This window comes from Leucoraja erinacea, chromosome 3, assembly GCF_028641065.1.
Source record: "Leucoraja erinacea ecotype New England chromosome 3, Leri_hhj_1, whole genome shotgun sequence".
NCBI classification, from domain to species: Eukaryota; Metazoa; Chordata; class Chondrichthyes; order Rajiformes; family Rajidae; genus Leucoraja; species Leucoraja erinaceus.
The window spans coordinates 76,891,684-76,909,998 of NC_073379.1; the positions used below are offsets into that span (position 1 = coordinate 76,891,684).

The following is an 18,315-nucleotide window of genomic DNA, read 5'->3' on the forward strand; positions in this document are numbered from 1 at the left end:
GTTTCTTGTAAGAGATAAACAACTCCATACTCTGACCTCAAATGTTCTGAGTATATGCTATGTATTGTTAGATGTGTCTTGTTATACACAGTCGTTTGCCATATGGGTGTACCATAAAATCAAACCCTAGACCCGAGGAACCCGATCTGTTTTCTTTTATTAAATCCTGTATGACAACACCAGTTTCTCGGTGAGATGATCAGGGAGTCCAGGCTCAGTTTGCTTAATGGCTGGACTTGTTGTGCGGTAAATAACACCATGAGCATAACCATCTTCCTGGTCTGTTACTGAGGTGACAACGCTGTTATGAGCTACAAGCTCCTCAGCATGTTGAGAAAACGACACCCATGTCCCAGATTTCGGAGTACCTGGTTAGCTTACCAGGGGTGCGTTCCCACCTCGTGCCGTTCCGATCCTTGTGATAGGTAATTGGAGAGTGCACTTGGGGCACTATTGATGGCACTGTAGCTCCATCGATTATCCTAATGGAGGCTTGTTAAAATTCCTATACGGCCAGAATGTTCTTGGCCTTTTGGTCGAGATTGTTGTCCAAGCAGTATATGCCCCATTTCTTGATGTGTCCAAGGTACTGCTTCCGTGTTGACAGTCTTAGTGCAGATGAGATGAGATTCATCGTCCTGTCTGACAGTGTAGTGGGTCTGTTAGATTCTACAAATCAATAAATCCAAAGTGTTATGGCATGGATGACTGCCTCCAGTCACTGGATAAATCAATAATTTTTTGGCAATGTTCATAGGGAATTCTAACACCATCCCCTGTAAGACTGAAATACCATGATTGAGAAGGTCAGTCGGGTACTCTGAAAATTCCAGATGCCGAGTGTGGTTGAATTTTCCCTAGTACCCCAATGATGGGTCCGAACGGGGGAAAACCTCACCCTATGGCTTATTTACATAACAATGCCAAGCTGGTTTACGAATTTTAGTACATAATATTGGGGCTAATGATTGCCCCTTTTGTAAGCTCTATATTGCCAAAGTTCCTCTATTGAGTCAATGCCTGCCATATAGAAACCCGCAACTGACACCAAGTCTTTATGAATAATAAGAGCATCCATCCTAAAATGAATATCTAGAACAAATGTGTTTAGGGTTAAAATCAATGATAATCCTGCAACCCTACTCTATCTTATTTTTAATAAATATGTTCAATCCCATCTTTTGTGTACAATTCTTGTAGCACCATGTGGGTTTTAGATTGTTTGGTTTATGTAAGGACAAAATGCCCTTCTGGTGTAAGATGTACTGTGGTTAATGGGATGAGAAAAACCCTATCAGATAACCCTGAATACTGCTGAGATTATATGAATCTGTAGTAATTATATACCATACATAACTATAGTGTTGCAACCTCCCCTACCCTCGTAGGTCCCTATTTAACAGAAGAAACCCCACCCACCTACCTCCATGGTTACCGGTGGTTTTGTTATTTCCTTGGTTTTTTGAAAAATAAGGTTCTGGTGTTAATATTTCTTGTTCGGGGTTGTGTGGGAGGTTGAGGCTTCCGCATCTTCCAGGGTGGCCGCCCTGGCCATACCCTAAAACGGATCCTGCAGGTTATATTGATTTCTGACACTGCTACTGGTATGAGCCACATTTTTTATGGCCTTGCCTGTGGCTGGTATCATGCTCCAAAATAGGCCCTTGCGCTGGCCTTGATGAGCCCCAGTGTCTTAGCTTAGTCCACACACGGTTTCTTTATTTGCAAATGGTAGCATTTTTTGGGGTCCTAGTGCTGGCTGAATGGCCGCCTTCCACGTGTAGTTCAGGTCATATTGCATATTATTAAACAGATCTAGTGCGTCTTGATGGTCTTTGGTTACCTACGTTTAGTCCAGGGTGCTGGTGTATGCTATGATGCCTTCCGTCAATCCCTTGAAGGTTCTCTGGATCTTGAGGTCCTGGTTCCTGATGTTCGTCCATATGCTGCCAAATGCATTGGATTACACTGGGCACCTGTAATGCCTCACCGTTGCCAGGTGGCAGATGTCTGGCCAGTGTTTGTAAATTTTTCTTGTTGGCGTATGTGGCCAGACATATAGTAATACTATTGCCATCCTGGATCCAAGTCTACCCATGTTTGACTTGGCTAAAGTAATCGGCCACCATGTCCAGCAGAGTCCCTGCTGTGTTAGGATCATGGGACGCTGTATTACCAGGCTCTGGCCCATTAGGGTCCTGCCTACTCTTTTTTATAGAGTTAGAGATCTCTAGGGTCCCAAACGGGGTACCCATGTGGGGCTTAACTGCTGCCCACTTGTCTTTTGTTCTGCGGACCCCTCTTGCAAGTCAACCCAGAACTGACCCAGAGTGCTCCCCTCTGATGGGGTAGAAGCATTGTGCAGCCCTCAAAGAGGTACTGCTGTGGTTTTATCACGTTGGAGCAAGGCTCCATACACCGCTTTTTCCCGCTCCAGCCCTCTCGGGCGCTGGTTGCCGGCGGTATTATGCAAAGTCGGACCCTTCTGAGTCCACTACCTTGTTTGATTTGTGTCTAGCCTACCGCTCGGTCACATGGATCTGGCCGGTGCGGGCCCGACATCGGGCACAGCTGATCCCACTACGGTTGATCCAAGTGCCGCTGGCTGCTGCTGGCTGCCCGCTGTTCCATGGTCCTCCTTCTCCAGTTTTGTCCTTCCTTCCGTGAAGTGGATATGGCCGGTGTGGAGGATAACTGGCATAGCTGCTTCCATCTATTCCTTTAACCTGGCTTCAACGCTCTCAGCACTCCTGGCTGCTCCTTTATCTAAGACCCCTGGGACCCACCCCCGTACTGACGGTACTGGTCCCTTATGGTCGTTGCAGCCGGTCAACCCCACTCTAATGCCCTCAATTCTGGGCAATCCTACTTATATGGTCCTTGGATAAGGGACATATAAGACATTAAAACTGATGATAACAGCTACTATAGTTTTTATATAATATATATAGTCCCTAGATAAGGGGTGTATCAGATATTAAACTGATAAGAACAGATACTACACTTGATCTTAGCCAAAAAAAACGAGAAGCGATTATTGTAACTAAAACCCCGCTGGGACCGACCCTGGTACTCACATACTGGTCCCTTGTAGTAGATTGCAGCCAGTCAACTGCAAAGTCCTTTGCTGCCGAGAAAATGAACTTTCTCACCATGCTGGAGCGAAGTTGGGCACAGGTGTTTTTCCCTCTCCGGGAACCGATGTGCCCATGCTGCTCCTGCCGTTGCCAGCTCCTCACGAAGTGCCAGCTGCCACTGCTGCTGCCTGTGCTCCTGCCGCTGTCTGTGCTCCTGCAGCTGTTAGTGCTCCTGCAGCTGCCGGCTGCCACTGCTGCTGCCGCTGCCGCTGCTGCTGCTACTGCTGCTGCTGCCGCTCCTCCGCGGTTCTCCCGCCGGCCTTCTGCACCTTACATGGACCTGGTCCATGTCTGCACCTAGAAAGGTAAGTTGAAGGAAAACGCAGGGTCTCTTACCTGCTGTTCCCGACTTTCCTTCTCCCGCCGGTGACCGTCGTTCCCTGTGTCGGGTTCGAGCCGCTTGGACCGACCCCGGTGTTCACGGGCCTGGTCCTTCGCGGCAGTTCCGCAGCCGGTAACCCCGGCTGTTCCTATGGATCCCCTGGCCCTTACCTTGTGAAGAAGGTTTTCAGCCCGAACGTCCCGTTCCGACTCCATAAGTGCCGCTGCACTCGCTGAGCGTTTCGAGCCCCGGTACCGCTGGTCCGAGCTGTCTGTCCCGCAGCCTCTGTGCTGGCTGCTACCGACTGCTCCCAAGCCAGTCTCGTTTGAGACTGGCATAGGGACCTTTTTTACTTTGCTTCCCGCCCGGCCGAGAAGTGAATTTTGCCGGTGCGGGAGCAAAGTCGGGCTCAGGTTGTTCCCCCCCCCAGGGAAACTCGTGCCGTTGCTGCTGCTGGCTGCTCGCCCTCCACGGGTCTCCCCGCCGGCTTTCCGCAGCCACCTAAAAGTAAGTAGAAAAAAGGAACGCAGAGTCGCTTACCTGCTGTTCCCGACTTTCAAATCTCCCGCTTGGGGAACGCCGTTCCCCGCTGTGTGACTCGTTGCAATGCGTGTAGCGATATGACACGCATGCGTGGAAGCGGGGTTCTTCACGAAGTCACTCACGTGACTCCGAAGTAAAATCAAAGGTTATCCACTTTGGTGGCAAAACGGGAAAGTAGACTATTAACTGAATGGTGGCTGATTAGGAAAGGGGGAGATGCAACGAGACCTGGGTGCCATGGTACACCTGTCATTAAAAGTAGGCATGCAGGTGCATCAGGCAGTGAAGAAGGCAAATGGTATGTTAACATTCATAGCAAAAGGATTTGAGTATAGGAGCAGGGAGGTTCTACTACAGTTGTACAGGGTCTTGGTGAGACCACACCTGGAGTATTGCGTTCAGTTTTGGTCTCCTAATCTGAGGAAAGACATTCTTGCCATAGAGGGAGTACAGAGAAGGTTCACCAGACTGATTCCTGGGATGTCAGGACTTTCATATGAAGAAAGACTGGATAGACTCGGCTTGTACTCGCTAGAATTTAGAAGATTGAGGGGGGATCTTATAGAAACTTACAAAATTCTTAAGTGGTTGGACAGGCTAGATGCAGGAAGATTGTTCCCGATGTTGGGGAAGTCCAGAACAAGGGGTCACAGTTTACGGATAAGGGGGAAATCTTTTAGGACCGAGATGAGGAAAACTTTTTTCACACAGAGAGTGGTGAATTTCTGGAAATCTCTGCCGCAGAAGGTAGTTGGAGCCAGTTCATTGACTATATTTAAGAGGGAGTTAGATGTGGCCCTTGTGGCTAAAGGGATCAGGGGGTATGGAGAGAAGGCAGGTACAGGATACTGAGTTAGATGATCAGCCATGATCATATTGAATGGCGGTGCAGGCTCGAAGGGCCGAATGGCCTACTCCTGCACCTATTTTCTATGTTTCTATGTTTCCATTTTGAAATGAATATACTGCACAAATGTATTCAATTTGGTCAAATCTATGATGATGCGGCAACCACCATCTTTTTTGTTTTTGGTAAAGATATTAGACACAAATTCCAGAGAATCGTGTTGGGTTTTTTCCATAACCCCCTTAGCGTGGAATCTCACCAGTACAGCATGTGCTTCCAATTTTTCTTTTCGTGAAAGTACGAACGTTCGGTTCGGTACATGCTGAACTGGGGCTATTCTTGTGCACAAATTCAATGGTATATCCCTGGATACTGTTTAGGATATAAGTGTCTGTTGTTAATGCACTCCATGCCTCCCAAAAGAAGTGTAATCTCCCACCGATATGTCTATTATCCACACTACCTATAACTTGTAAGGGACCAGATCCACCTACCTCCATGGTTACCAGTGGAAAGTTTATTTCTTCCTGTGAAGTCTTCGAGGAGGTTGAGGTGCCGGTGTCTGGGTTTGGGTTTGAGGTTTGCACATTTTCCATGAAGGCTGGTCTGGGCCATGGCCTAAAAAAGACCGCTGTCCTGTATGTCCGGCCTTTGAGTTTTCACCAGCTTCTGATTGTCTTGCTCTGCTGGTGGGTGTGTAAGGGTGCTGTATTTGAGTGTAGGAGGTCCTTCCTGTTGTTGCCTTTATGAGCCCCAGGGTTTTTGCCTCCTCATCGAGCTCCTTATCCTGTTTGGACAGGTTGCGCCCAAATAATAATATTGGTGGCTTTGTGTCTCCAGGTTTGCACAGGCCTGCGAACTTAAAGCAGGTCGGATGGCATTCTTTCATATTATTGATCTCATACTGCGTATTGCAGAAGAGTGCCAGAGCATCCTGTTGTTCTTGCGACATTTCTTTCTCCTTCCTGCACCCCCAGCACACTTGTTGTTTGTTCAGCAAACCCTTCTTCGGGGCAGGCCAGAATTGACAGCCCAGTACTCCCCTCTGTCGAGGGAGATGTACTGTGCAGCCCTATGTAAGGTGCTGCTGTGGGTGTTTTGTATAACCCATGGTGACTAGACTCCATCTCCCGGAGTTTGTCACATTGGAGCATCTGCTCAATAAGCCGCTCCATTTGGCCCCAGTAATGCTGGTCCCCGCGGCATTTCTTGCAGTCCGACTTGTCAGAGTCAACGGCTCTGTTCCGTATAGCCTTCCCGCCCAGCCGTGGTGTTGATCTGGCCGGCGCGGGTGCCAAGTCGGGCACAGCTGATCCCACTCACGGTGATCTGGTGCCGTCAGCCGCTGCTAGCTGCCCGCAACTCCGCGGTTCTTTCCAGCCAGTGCAGCCCTTGTGGACTCTTGTCCATAGTTTCCCCTGTGAAAAACAGCACGGGGAACAAAAAATGACCGCAGATTAATTCCCTTACCTGTCGGTCTCGGTTTTAAACTTGCTGCTGCGGGGGAAAGCTCCCTCTGCCTGCCGTTTCGACTTGTCAGAGTCAACGGCTCTGTTCTGTATAGCTTTCCCGCCCAGCCGTGGTGTTGATCTGGCCGGTGCGGGTGCCAAGTCGGGCACAGCTGATCCCACTCACGGTGATGCTGGTGCCTTCTGCTGCTGCTGGCTGCCCACAACTCCGCGGTCCTCCCCAGCCAGCTTAGACGCAGCCCTTGTGGACTCTAAGCCAGCTTAGACGCAGCCCTTTGTCCAGTTTCCCCCTGTAAAAAACAGCGCGGGAAACAAAAAACGACCGCAGAGTAATTCACTTACCTGCGGTCTCGGTTTCAAAATTACCGCTGCGGGGGAATGCTCCGAGTTTTGGAGATACAGCATGGAAACAGGCTCTTTGGCCCACTGAGTCCCTGTCCAAGCCCAGCCTGTATACTAGCAATTTTACACACTAGGGACAATCTACAAAGCCAATTAACCTACAAACCTGGACATATTTGGAATGTGGGAGGAAACCGGAGCACCAGAAGAAAACACATGTGGTACAGGCAGCACTCATAGCCGGGATCGACCCCAGGTTGCTATATTGTTACATATGTACTTTGAACACTACTTCCGAACTTCCGTTCCATTACATTTGGAATGCACTGATGTGACGGTACATTTAACATTAACAGTGGGGATGAATTATATATGAAGATATGTATAAACATTAAGCCTTGTTCTGATTTATTTCTAAAGCATGTTTCATTAATTGACTCAAGTGGATTGAAACTACTGTTTTCATCTGCTTCAAGGAAACCTCCATCATTCCACTCCTCAAGAAATGTAAAGTGCTCTGTCTCAATGACTGCTACCTAGTGGCTCTAATATCGACCATAATGAAGGGATTTGAAAGATTGGTATGATCCCCATCTCAAGCGGCCTTTTGGGCAATTTAGCCCACTTGCAAATTCTATATAGGAAAAATAAGTTTTCCCAGGACACCATTCTCCTTGCATTATATTCCGTTCTGGATCAACTTGACAATTAGAACACCTGTCAGAATGCTATTCATTGACTGCAGCTCAGCATTCGGTACCATAATACTGAATAAGTTTGTCTCTAAACTCCTCGAGCTTGGTCATGAGGTTTTTATCTGCATCTGGACTTCCTGACTGGCAGACCTCAGTTAGCTGGAATTGATCATACCATTTCCTCCACTTTGATCCTCAATGCTGGTGCTCCTCGAGCTTATGTGCCCGATCCCCTGCTCCACTCCATGTACACCCAGGACTGCGAGGCCAAGTACAACATCAACTAGGTGGTTACATTCGCTGATTACACAACTGTTATCAGTTAGGTCAAAACAATGATGTGACAGAGAATGGGAGAGAGAGCGTGAACGACAGAACGACCACTTAGCCCTTAGCATGTAGGAAGGAATTACAGATGCTGGTTTAAACCAAAGAGGACACAAAAAGCTGGGGTAGCGCAGTAGGACAGGCAGCATCTCTGGAGAGAAGGAATGGGTGACGTTTCGGATCGAGACTCTTCTTCAGACTAGTCAGGGGAAAGGGAAACGAGAAATATAGATGATGATGTAGAGAGATAAAGAACAATTAATGAAACATATGCAAAAAGGTAACAATGATAAAGGAAACAGGCCATTGTTAGCTGTTTGTTGAGTGAAAACGAGAAGCTAGGGTTGGGCTGGGACAATAACAATCTTGTCATTAATGGAGCTGCTGCCGAGATGGTCGACAGCTTTACATTCCTCAGCATGCATATCACTAGCAAACAAACCTGGGCCCTCTTTACAGTGATCAATCAAGTGCACTAGTTAATTTACTATCTTTGGTGTCTTCTTTGGTATAGACCAGTTAACCTGACATAAGTGGTGGGGAAGATGCTGGAGTCAATCATAAAAGATGAAATAGCAGTACATTTGGATAGCAGTAACAGGATCGGTCTGAGTCAGCATGGATTTACGAAGGGGAAATCATGCTTGACTAAACTTCTGAATTTTTTTTAGGATGTAACTAGGAAAATGGACAAGGTAGAGCCAATGGATGTAGTGTACCTGGACTTTCAGAAAGGATTTGATAAGGTTCCACATAGGAGATTAGTGGGCAAAATTAGGGCACATGGTATTGGGGGTAGAGTGCTGACATGGATAGAAAATTGGTTGGCAGACAGGAAACAAAGAGTAGGGATTAATGGGTCCCTTTCAGAATGGCAGGCAGTGACTAGTGGGGTACTGCAAGGCTCGGTGCTGGGACCAGAGGTATTTACAACATGCATCAATGATTTATATGAAGGGATTCAAAGTAACATTAGTAAATTTGCAGATTACACAAAACAGGGTGGCAGTGTGAACTGTGAGGAGGAGGATACTATGAAAATGCAGGGTGACTTAGACAGGTTGGGAGAGTGGGCAGATGCATGGCAGATGCAGTTTAATGTGGATAAATGTGAGGTTATCAAATTTGGTAGCAAAAACAGGAAGGCAGATTATTATCTAAATGGCGTCAAGTTGGGAAAAGGGGAAGTACAATGGGATCTGGGGATCCTTGTTCATCAGTCAATTTAATGAAGCATGCAGGTACAGCAGGCAGTGAAGAATGCGAATGGCATGTTGGCCTTCATAACAAGAGGAGTTGAGTATAGGAGCAAAGAGGTCCTTCTTGAGTTGTACAGGGCCCTAGTGAGACCACACCTGGAGTATTGTGTGTATTTTGGTCTCCAAATTTGAGGAAGACATTCGTGGTATTGAGGGAGTGCAGCGTAGGTTCACAAGGTTAATACCCGGGATGGTGGGACTGTTACAAGCTGAGAGAATGGAGTGACTGGGCTTGTATAGTCTGAAATTTAGAAGGATGAGAGGGTGTCTTATTGAAACAAATAAGATTATTAAGGGTTTGGACATGCTAGAGGCAGGAAACGCGTTCCCGATGTTGGGGGAGTCCAGAACCAAGGGTCACAGTTTAAGAATAAGGGGTAAGCCATTTAGAACAGAGATGAGAAAATACTTTTTCACACAGAGAGTTGAGAGTCTGTGGAATTCGCTGCCTCAGAGGGCGGTGGAGGCAGGTTCTCTGGATGTTTTCAAGAGAGAGCTAGATGGGGCTCTTTAAGATAGCAGAATCGGGGGATATGGGGAGAAGGCCAGAACGGGGTACTGATTGTGGATGATCAGCCAGATCACATTGAATGGCGGTGCTGGCTCGAATGGGCCGATTGGCCTACTCCTGCACCTATTGTCTATTGTCTATTGTCTGAGAATATTCAGCATGTTCACGAGAATTGCTCTTTATCTCATTTAGTTATTCAGTTACTACACTTTAGTGTTTTCTTTGCACTACTTCAGATTGCACTATAACCTTTGCACCGTTCTGTTATTTTGTCGATGTATTTATTGTTGTATATATCATTATCATGTGTACTCTGCACTCCTTGAGCATCATGTGGGAAACTAATTACGTTGCATCCTGTTACACATGACAGTAAACTAATCTGAATCTGAAGCCAATTACGCCGAAAGAAATCAGACAAAGGTGAGGATGCAGAGAAAGCATTATTGCATCAACTGCCATAGGAATGAACAAGTGCACTGCATAACATGCATACTGTAGGCTAATGTGATTTTCTTAATGGTTAAATGGTACTTTATTGTCACATGTACAGTGAAATTCATTTTTGCATATAATTCAGTAAAATCTTGCAGTACATACAAATATTTATAGCTAAGCACAAGAGTGTAAGAATAGAAGATTACACTAAGGCAGTACGCAAGTCATCACGTTTCCAGCGCTTGTATCCTTCCCAATTCAAAGTTATTATAAATCTACCCTTATTTGCCTGCTCCCAATGTGTTTGTATCCAATCATTTTGAAGGGGAAAATAGGCCAACTCCGACCACTGTGGTGGAGAATAATGCAAAAAAAAAGAACATTCACAAGACAGCACAGAATATTGGCCCAATGTTTATGCCGAACATGATGCCAAGTTAACTGATCTCATCTCTTTGTAAAAAACCTATATCCGTCTATTTCCGCACTTCCATGTGCCTATCTAAAAGCCCCTTAAATGCCACTATTGTATCTGAATCCACCACCATCCTTGGCAATGTGTCCCGGGCCCACACCACTCTCTGAGTAAAAACCTTGCTCTGCACATTTCTTTTAAACTCTTCCCCTCTCATCTTTTATCACAAGTGTTAGACATTTCCATTGTACACTATACATATTCAACAATTTGCAAATAACCCCTCAACCTAAAAGAATTCCCACAGTCATGAGTAAGATTATCTTTTCCTCATACATCAAAAATGATAATTTGCTTTTAAAATTTACTTTGGGCTGAATTGTGACCTTGTGGTTGGAGAAAATGTTTTGTCATAATGTGTAGCTGACAACACATGCCTTGGTTCTATTTCCACTCATTGACTACCTTGCCTATGGTGCATTTAACCTTGAGGCAACATCACAATGCAGCTAAAGAAGTACATGACAGGCCCTTTGTGTGTTATGAATGGTTGTTTACATGAATAGCAGAGCAAATTCACATTATCATGTGCAAATTGAAGAAAAAAATAAAAGTTAAAATATTCGTTTTGCTCTTTCATTTTACAGAGTGTGAACCGAAAAACTGTTGAATAACTAAAAAAATGCTCGGATGTATTGGACAAAAATAAATGCAACATTTAAAAGACACAGCAATATCGATAGAAAAGTTTTACAGAGATCTGGGTCAACCACAGGCAGATCAGACTTGCGTAAATGGGGCATCTTGTCGGTATGGGTAAGTTGGGCCGATGGGCCTGTTTCCGTGTTGTATGACTATGATGATATAAATAATAATAAATGTATTATGATAATAAAAGCAGGGCCGCCAACTCTCATGCTTTGAGCATGAGAATCACGCCAAGCAAACTCTCACACCCTCACGCTGATCAGAAATTTCTCACGCTCTGTGTTGAGAAATTCTGTGGTCAAAAAAATTTAAAAACTCGGATAAACTGCATGGTCCGCGGGTGTTGGAGAGCCGGGGCTGAGGGAGGGATGGAAGCAGCGGGCGGATACAGATGTGGGGAGCCAGGACTGGTGAGTTTGCGGGGCTGACGAGTATTTGCGCGGTTAGCGAGTCGCTCGCTGCAGCTTCGGACATGGAGCAGTGCGAGTGTCCCAGGCCGTCCGAGCCGTCGGGAGCGCCGCTGCCGCTGCAGCAAGAGTCTCTGTGCTGAAGGGAGGTGGAGAGAGTGAGAGGTGAAGGGGACAGGGAGATGGGGGAAGAGAGAGGGGGGGTGAGAGGAGAGAGGGGGAGACACAAAGGTGAATGGAGAGAGAGAAGAGGGAGAGGGGGAAAGAGGTAGGGGAGAGAGAGGAGGGAGAGGGAGGGGGGAGAGGGGGGAAAAGAGAGAGGGGGGGAGAGGGAAGAGAGAGAGGGGGGTGGAGAGGGAGGAGAGGGGTAGGAGAGAAATGGGAGAGGGGGAAAGAGAGAGAGGGGTGGTAAAAGAGAGGGGGAAGAGGGAGAGGGGAAAGAGAGAAATGGGGAAAGAGAGAGGGAGGGCAAATAGAAAGAGGAGAGAGACAGGAGAAAGAGAGAGGGGAGAGAGAGAGAGGGGGAGTGAGGGGAGAGAGAGACGTAGAGAGAGATCGGGAGAAAGTGAGAGAGAGGAAAGAGAGAGAGAGAGAGAGGGGGGAGGGATAGATAGAGACAGAGAGAGATAGAGACAGAGAGAGAGAGGGAGAAAGAGAAAGGGAGAGAGAGGCCAATACAAAGAGAGATACAGCAGAAACAGAGAGAAAGAGAGAGAGAGGGGGAGAGAGAGAGAGAGAGAGAGAGAGAGAGAGAGAGGGAGGGAGAGAGAGGGGAGGAGAGAGAGAAGAAAGAGTGAGGGGAAAGAGAGTTAGGGGAGAGAGAGAGAGAGAGAGAGAGAGAGAGAGAGAGAGAGAGAGGTCTCAGAGAGAGAGAGAGAGAGAGAGAGAGAGAGAGAGAGAGAGAGAGAGAGAGAGGGGGGGGGGGAGAGAGAGGGGGGAGAGAGAGAGAGAGAGAGAAGGAAGGGGAGAGAGAGAGAGGGGGGAGAGGGAGGAGAGAGGGGGGGAGAGAGAGGGGGAGGGAGAGAGAGAGAGAGAGAGAGGGAGTGTGATAGAGAGAGGGAGAGAGAGAGAGAGGTAGAGAGGGGAGAGAGAGAGAGGGGGGGGGGTTGAGAGGAGAGAGAGTGCATCCTGGAGGACAACCAGTGGCTGCTGGAAGTAAGTACCAAGCACTGGGTAGAAATGGTGGAAGATAGTGGACTTCAAATGGGGGTGTTTGGTGAAAGCATCCTGCTTGCCTGCTAGATTTTCACTTACTGTAACTGCAGGAAAAGTGTTCCCGATGTTGGGGGCGTTCAGAACCATGGGTCACAGTTTAAGAATAAAGGGGGGGGGGGCAGTTAGGACTGAGATGGAGGACAAACATTCTTCACGCAGAGAGTTGTGAATCTTTGGAATTCTCTGCCACAGAAGGCAGTGCCGGCCAATTCACTGGATGTTTTCAAGAGAGAGTTACATTCAGTTCTTGGGGCTAACGACATCAAGGGATATGTGGATAAAACAGGAAAGAGGTACTGATTTTAGATGAATAGCCATGATCATATTGAATGGCAGTGCTTTGCTTGAAGGGCCGATGGCCTATTCCTGCACCTATTTTCTATGTTGCTATGCTTGATTATATGGCAATAAAACTCGATCACTTGATTTTGAAGCATTCATGCCTGGTGGAGGTATAATGTAGTCATAGAGTGATACAGTGCGAAAACAGGCCCTTCGGCGCAACTTGCCCACATCCGCCAACATGTCCCAGCTATGCTACCTGCTTTTGGTCCATATCTCCAAACCTGTCCTATCCATTTATCAGTCTAACTTTTTCTTAAATGTTGGGTTGGTCCCTGCCTCAACTACCTCCTCTGGCAGCTTGTTCTATACACCCATCACCCTTTGTGTGGATAAAGTTACCCCTTAAAAAGTTACCTCTTAAAAATACTTCATACAAAAAACATTGAAATCATACTTTTACAGGGCACTAAAACATGATTATAATACATCAAATTTCCAAAAGTTCCTACCCTTGGAGGGGGGACCCCCTTCTTCCACACCCTCTCCCCACTCGGTTGCTCCACTCCCTCACCGGGTACCCGTACCCCCAAGGCCAGTGATCAGTGATCGCACAGGCTCCCCCCTTTCAAAAACGCTCCAATCCAATTTAAAGAATATATATTGTATTCAAGTGTAAGTTAAAAGACTCGCTGCAGTCGCTACGCTCCCTCGGGCTTGGTCTCTCGCAATTTCGCACTCCCAACTCTCACCCAATGTTGGCAGCCCTGTAAAAGTAACATTTAAATTGCATGATAACTAAATTTGGGCCATTTTATGCCAATTGAAAGGAAAGCAAATATTGGACTAGCATTAAAGAAATACTGCAAATATACTTTCTGGGCTCTGTCTAATGGTCTGTCTTAAAAAAAAGACACAGTGTTCTAGAGTAACTTAGCGGGTCAGGCAGCATCTAAAGAGAACACGGTGATGTGACATTTTGGGTTAGGACCCTTCTTCAGACTGTCTTAAGCTTTTTAAGTGATATAAAGCACAGATGTGGATTTTCCTCATCCTGCAGCAACCTATCAAATGATATGCTCTCACTGATGAGCCATCTCTCACTGATGTGTTCAGCAGCTCACTGCATACATTATTGAGATATATTTCACAATAATCAAAGTATTCTATAAAATAAGGGCATAGATGTATTAAAATAAGAACACTTACTAACAAGCATACATTGTTGCAGTCATTATATTGGGAACAGGGCAACATTTTCTCAGTTAACATGAATAGTTAAATGGGATCAAGGAAAGAGCGTTCACGTTGCAGCCCTGTTTCCACCAATCTAGAAGAAGTGCAAGACGCCATTGTATACAGATGCCGAGAAGTGTGTTCAGCTCTGGCTGAACAATTTCTAATCTTGTGATGTGGACTCAATAAGAAGTACAACTAAATGTACTAAATATCCCATTTCACCCATTAATTGAAAATGAATAACAAATGCTCGTCTTACTGGTGGTGAACAAATCATTAGTCATCTTTAAATAAAAGCACACACATTTATTTCTCCAATGCATGGTCTAGACTTAATAAGATGCATGTTTCCCTTTAATATAGCCATTTTTTTAAACTGAGCCAGAAGGCTTTCCAACTCACTAAGGCTTTGCTTTGAACATAATCCAAAACCAATCATCTTAATACCTAACTGCCCAGTGTGTTTCAACAGCTGACACAGTAATGCCTGTGCTGAGTGTTTGTGCAGGTGCTGGCTTTATCCTTCATTCAGTACTGAATGGATAAATTCTATTCTGATTCTGCAGCCCTGGTCACAATTACAGAACTTCCTCTACATGTTTTGTTAATCCTTGAGAATTGAGGCAAATTTCTACACATGATCTTTGAAAGACAGAAACAATTACATACTTTTCATGTTGTGGCTTTCATCACAAGTCCCCGCCATAATGGCTTTTGAAATTCATTCTTTCACAATTACACTATTACATAGATATGTTATAAAACGTACCTTCAGCGGCGCTGCAGTTCTGCCACTGGCCGTGTGTGCGACTTTGGCACCTTTGAGAGGAGGGTGGGATTAAAATGCCGTTTTCTCTTGCATGTCGGAGTCGATCTTTCGGAGTCAGCCTGTTCAGCTGCTACAGAAAAATCGGTCCGACATCCATTCTCTGATGTTTATTAAAAACATCGCTGGACAATTTAATGGCTGGAGTAAAATTAAAATTGACTTCTAATGCCATCAACGCCGACAAGGGGAAGGATCTCCCGTACGGGACAAATAAAGGTAGGCCGTTTATTTTACATATAAACTTGCTTCTTAAGATTACTTTAATCCAAATGTTATGTTGCGAAAAGGTGATTTAGGCCACATACGAACGGGCAGCGTTTTTCCTGCCGATATGAGGTTTAAATTCACCGCAAACCTCAACGTTCCAAATGATCGCTTTCCACAAAATCCCACTCGCAAGATGATTTAAATGGCCATTAATTTACGGGAATTAAACACTAAATTCTTTCCATTTGACCTATAAATTCATGACAATGAGATTTAAATATCATGTTATATTGTGAATTCTTGTGTGAATGTTATTTGGACACTTAGGCTATTTAAAAATCTTAATCCTTTCTTAAGAAATGTTTAGATCTAGTAATTGAATTTTGTAATTAGCTACAATTAGGTAAAAAACAGATTATATGCTTTAATTTCAGGTCATCCAAGTAAGATTGTTTCATATTTGTTTCAGAATGCTTCAATCTATAATAACTGAAAATTTCATTCAGTTCTCTTAATTTTTAAGAAAGTTATGGGCTTTTGACTGTCCTTGATCACAGCTTTTGAGTTAAGTCAATGGAAAAGCAATAGGGAACTAGATGCTGATTTCGGAGTATGAAAATGGCCATAACTTTATTAATACTGAAGATATGAAAGTGAATTAGGTGTCAAATTAAACTTCTTTTTATGCTTTAACTGATGGGATAAATTGCAGACTTGATTTTTTAAATCTCAAAATTTTGTAACATTGCTATATTACAGTGTATTTTAATCTGGACTATTTCCAATCGATGACACGTTGATTCTTATGTAAAATAAACAATGTTATTCCCTCCATTTGATTATGCTATCTGCTCCTAACAACTGAATCATGCTGACGTACAGTTTTCCCTAGCTGCTGGCAGTTCTCCAGTATCTTATATCATCATCCAGCTCTAATATTTCTAATTTAACTCTCGTCATTGACTGCATGTGATTGATTGACCAAGTGGCAGAGATCACCAGAACCAATTCTGGCCCTAGGAATCTCAACAAAAACAGCCGACATTTGGATAACCCCTTTAATGTCAAACATCCCAACCCATTTCACGGTGGTATTATCTGACAAAACTTCTCAATGAGCCATGTTAGCTGTTCTGAGGGCGGCAGATGACCACCAAGATGTGGTTTTAATAAAATAACAAATATAGATCTCAAGGATTCAGAGGCTAAAGATATGGCTGCCAGTGATAAATTGAATTAAATTGGTGATTCACAGAAGCCTTGAAATGGAGGAATTCAAAGACTGCAGATGATTGTAAAGCAGAAGAAACAAGGCTGGGGACCACTGAAGACATGAACGTATTTAAAGCAAAGAAGATCATTTTTTAATTGTGCCAATGAGCACAGGGCAATTGGAAGTTTGTGCAAGTTAGTTTATGACCATCTAAGTGTTGGTTGAGCTCACGATGGTAAGGTCAAGTCTAAACATAATAAAGACATTGACGAGAGATTTAGTAGCAGATGAGCTGATGCTGAATCAGTCAAAGTCAGCCAGCGATTAAGTTTTCATCTTATCTGCACTTCCACCAACAATTATTGAATTGGTGAGAATATTAGCTTATATCTACCCCTCTGTCAGGTTTAATGTAGCCAACTATAATGATGTTGTCTCACCTGTTTTTTTCCTTTTGTCTGAAATATCAATGCTTATTGAAACGCAAATGATTTAAATGCCCTTTTCTTCCCCCCGTCAGATTAAGTTGGGACCAAATTATTTCTATGTACTGATCTAATTACCTGACAAGTCTTGTCCCACTCATCCTGGAACATTTAGCTTTAAAATGCAATAATACCACAGAACAGCAAATATAATTAATTAAAATACCCAAGATAAAAGTGGACAGATCTGCTGTAATTATAAACACTTTGGTCCTTTGATGTGTAGATTATGAACAATAATGGATGCTTTTACGTTGATCTGATGACATGATTTATTTCAATGGGAGTTATGTTTGCATTAACTGGATTGAATGGATGATGCTTTGTGCTGGGAAAAACAATCCTTTGTAATAATAATCCTTACAGCATTTACAGTTCCAGCAACATTTTCTTTATTCTGGAAATTCACTCTTGTATTTGAGGTTCTGTTCAAAAACAGCTAATCAGATGTAAGTGGAATAAATAATGAGATTTGAGAAGCTTGTAGGCCAGAGATGACTTCATGAAATCTAATCACATAATAGAACTTAATTATATGCTAGGAAAGTCAGACTAGAGACCAGTAAATTAAAAGCTGGAATGGTGCTAAACTTCTTTACAGTAAATTAGGTGATTGATTTTTTACAGTGGAGTAACAGAAGTAAAAGCGTTAGAACTGTTCAAAGAGTTGGATAACATATTGGCTGGCCAAAGGCAACAAACACAAACTTCCCGAGATAAGCTCATTATTCGTAGGAAGGAATTGCAGGTGCTGGTTTATACTGAAGATGCAAAGTGCTGGAGTAACTCAGCAGGTTAGGCAGCATCTCTAAAGAGAAAGGGTTGGAGACGTTTCGGATCAGAACCTTTCTTCAGACTGAAAGTAGGGGTGGTGGGGGTTTGCTGTCCACAGGCCAACGATTCCCTGGGTCACCAGCATTATTTATTTATGGTGTTGAGGCAATTTTCAGCACTAAGATCTTTCCAAGGACTGGATCTTTGCCCTTCAATTCTCAAGGTAGTAAATATTTAGCAGCCCTGCTACCTACACATCTGCAACAACCTTTAATGTGTTTAAACCACAAGAACACATATATTAATTATCTTGTCTTTGACCAGGATACCACATTGCACAAAATGATGAACTGGAACCAGCTTGCCAAGGAATGAAAGGATAAATGTTATTATTTAATACATAAACTTTCCAACTAGCTTCTTTGATGTAAAATATGTGGAATTAATACAATGCTGGAAAAACTCAGTTAACATTTGAGTGGAGAATTAATATTAAAAAGGAACCAAGAACTTTCATTTTAATATAGCCTTTCAAAAGCTCAAGACGTCAGAGTTTCAGAGCCAGCAGAGTACTTTGGAGCTGAGTAAATTACAAACACAATCTTTATCGTCAAAACTACTCCAAGATCTTTTACAAAGAAATGGAAAGCA

General features: G+C 44.3%; 1 pseudogene; it reads right to left on the reverse strand.

Annotated features, from left to right (window-relative positions):
* Positions 1 to 2,926: 2,926 nt before the first annotated feature.
* On the reverse strand, positions 2,927 to 3,035 carry LOC129695954 (U2 spliceosomal RNA; annotated as a pseudogene).
* Between the last annotated feature and the right edge of the window lie 15,280 nt (positions 3,036 to 18,315).